The following is a 3,919-nucleotide window of genomic DNA, read 5'->3' as shown; positions in this document are numbered from 1 at the left end:
CAATTAGATGGTGATACTATTAATAGTAAGTTCTTAAGAACCTTGCTCCCTATCTATGCTATTAGAGTATCAGCTAAGATGTGTCCGAGGAAATAATCTATGTTTTGAAAGAATAGTGGGTAGACTCACTACATTTGAGTTATCTAACTTTGACAATTACAAACCTGAGAATGTTGAATCTACTTTCAAAGCCAAGCTATCACTAAAAGATATTGATTAGGTGAAATCAAAGAAGGGAAGAAAGATGAAATATGTATCCATTGACAATAGCACTGATGAGGAAGATGTGGAACAATTGGAAGCACTACTAGCTAGAAGATTTCATAGAGGCAAAGGAAAACTCAAAGGCAAGCTACCTATCATTTGTTTCAATTGCAATGAAGTAGGACATATTGCTGCAAGGTGTACACAGAAAAAGGAATACAAGGAAGGCAACAAGTACAAATATAGAAGAGCAGATGATAAGAGAGATTACAAAGACAAGGGCAAGAAGTGCTATATTGCTGAAGAGGATTCCGATGATAATGATGATGAAGTTGTTTATGTGGACATGAAGGACCAGTCTGATGAAGAAGAGCCTATAGCACTAGTAACATGTATGAACAAGAATGGAAAATGGATCATAGATAGTGGATGCTCACATAACATGATAGGAGACAAAAGTAAGTTTGTTAACTTTACTCAATATGATGGAAATAGTGCTAGATTTGGTAATGATGCTCCATGTCAAATTAAAGGAAAAAGATCCATTAATCTTATAGAGAAAATTTCATGTGATAATGCATACTATGTTGAATGACTAAACTAAAATTTGTTGAGCATCTCACAGTTAGGCAATGTAGGGTGCAAAGTAGAATTTGGAAACAAAACTGCAAAATTCTATGATACCGATGGTAAATTTATAGGAAAAGGAGATCAAAAAAGAAGTAATCTATTTTATCTTGATATGGAAAATGATTCTTGTTTTGTTGCAAAATTTGATGATGTGTGGTTATGGCATAGAAGGCTATGTCATGTCAACTTTGATAATCTGGTCAATATTAGTAAAATGAAGAAAGTTAGAGGTTTACCTAAACTGAAGAAGCCTAACAACATCATGTGCAAAAAGTGTCAACTAGGAAAGATAACTAAGTTAAGTTTTAAGAGTAAAAACTATACATCTAAAGAAGTCCTTGAGTTAGTTCATACTGACTTATGTGATCCAATAGAAGTACAAAGCTACAAAGGAGATAAATATATAATGTTGTTTGTTGATGACTGTTATGTTCTTAAAGCAAAAGTCTGATGCTCTTCAAATGTTTAAATGGTATGTGGCTAGAGTTGAAAAAGAAACATTAGAGAGTTTGAAATTCTTGAGATTAGATGGAGGTGGTGAATTCACATAAAATGAATTTGAGACATTTTGCAATAAATAAGGAATCAAGAGACAAACATCAATTCCTAGAACTCCCCCAAAAAATGGAATTTCTAAGAGAAGAAGTAGATTTGTGATTGACTATGCCAGAACACTAATGATGGAAAAGACTGTTGCTCTAAAATATTGGACAGAAGCTGTAAGTGTGGCTATTCATACACTGAACCGAGTACAAGTCAAGAAAGGTACAAGTGCAACACCTTTTGAATTATGGTATGGTTACTCACCCAATGTAAAGCATTTCAAAGTATTTGGTTGCAAATGCTTTATCCTTAAAGATGCTAGAAATGGAAAATTTGATGCAAAAAATGATGATGGCATATTCCTTGGTTACTCCACTAGAAGTAAAGCATATAAGTGTTTAAATACTAACACTGAAAAAATTGTGGAAAGTGCAAATGTAAACTTTGATGAGCATACAGATGTCCAAGTTGAAGAACCAAAGAGAATGGATGAATACAAAACCTTTGTGTATTCTTATGTAGGAATGCCTATTGATGAGGATGATATCAATCAAATTGGGATTCAACAGCAAGGTTCAGTTTCAGCCAAGTCACAACCAGTGAATGTTGAGCTGCATTCAGAAGTCGAGTTGCAGAATGAAAGAAATGCACATTCTGGTTCTGAAGTCAGTACACATGAAAGAGATGTAGAACTACCTGACAACAAAGTGAATAGTGATCCTGAATCTAAAAGATCAAACATGGAAACAAGGACAAAACAAAGATTATCCAAAATGTGAAGAGACATCACCCTACTAAAAAAAAATTGGTGACAAAGATGTAAGATCTATGACAAGGAATAGACTAAGAAATGAATCATGTCTGTTAAGAAAATTTGAACCTAAGACAATATATGATGCATTACAAGATGGTGACTGGTATAAAACTATGGAAGAAGAGATTGATCAAATAAATAAGAAAAAAACCTAGATTTTGGTTCCCAGACCAGCTAACCAGAATTTGATTGGCACCAAGTGGGTATTCAGAAATAAGCTAGATGAGAATGGTGAGATTACTAGAAACAAAGCTAGACTAGTATGCAAGGGTTATGCTCAAGAAGAAGGATTAGGCTATGGGGAAACATTTTCCCCTATTGCTAGAATGGAAGGAGTAAGAACTTTACTTGCATATGCTACATATAAAGGTTTTAAAGTCTATCAGATGGATGTAAAGTCTGCTTTTCTGAATGGTATATTGGAAGAGGAAGTCTATATTGAACAACTAGAGGGATTTTTTAATGAGAACAACAGGGATATGGTTTGTAAACTACATAAAGCCCTATATGGTCTGAAACAAGCACCTAGAGCATGGTATGAGAGACTTCACAAGTATCTAGTGCAAATAGGATTTGAAAGAACTGATGATAATAACAATATGTACATCAAATCAAATGAAGGTAAGGATATTCTTGTATCTGAAATCTTTATAGATGACATAGTTTTTGGAGGAAAGGAAGTACTTTGCAAAAGTTTTGCTAACAATATGAAACATGAGTTTGAGATGTCTATGTTTGGAGAGATCAAATTTTTTGTTGGATTGCAAGTACATCAACTAAAAAATGGTATGTTTGTGATACAATCAAATTACATCAAAGAGATACTTAAAATGTTTGGATTGGAAGACACCAAACTAGTCAGCACACCAATGGCAATAGGACATAAGCTATCCCAAAATGATGAATCAACTAAATTCAATCAAACAATGTATAGATCCATGATTGGAAAACTACAATATGTTGTACATAGCAGACCAGACATAGCATTAGTAGTTGGGATAGTAGCTAGATTCTCTGCTAATCCTAAAGAAAATCATCTCATGGAAGTAAAAAATTAATGAGGTATCTCAAAGGAACTAATGATTTTGGCCTATATTATAAAAAGAATGAGAAGTTTGATCTCAATGCATACATAGACGCAGATTGGGGAGGAAACATTGATGACAGGAAAAGCACAACTGGAGGAGCATTATTTTTAGGTAAAAGGCTAGTCACTTGGACTAGCAAGAAACAAACATGCACATCTTAGTCTACTACAGAATCAGAATATGTGACAGCAGCAGTCAAATGTACAAACATTGTGTGGCTCACACATCTATTGAAAGAATGAAAGAAGAGGTAATCAAACCTATGATATTGTATTGTGATAAGACAAGTGCTATAAACATATCCAAGAATCCAGTAATGCATGCAAAAACCAATCATATTGCCATTAAGTATCACTATGCCAAAGAATTGGTAGAAAACAAACAAGTGAAGATGGAATATATCAATACAAAAGAACAAACTGTTGATATCTTCACCAAACCATTTCCCAAGAATGTTTTTGAATATCTTAGAGGCAAGTTGGGGGTAATGCCCCTAACTCAACCAGTTTAAAGCAACAAAGAAGCTACCCTGCATCAACAAGAACAAATCATTGAAATATTAGAAGAATGATGCAGAGGATGACAACAAGAGCAGAAACTCTAGATCAGTCACAAGCATAGTGACAGAGGGAGAAAACAT

This window comes from Cupressus sempervirens, chromosome 3 (assembly GCF_028749045.1).
Source record: "Cupressus sempervirens isolate cs-2001-9-10 chromosome 3, ASM2874904v1, whole genome shotgun sequence".
In the NCBI taxonomy this organism is placed as follows: Eukaryota; Viridiplantae; Streptophyta; class Pinopsida; order Cupressales; family Cupressaceae; genus Cupressus; species Cupressus sempervirens.
Note: the sequence above shows the minus strand (reverse complement) of the source record.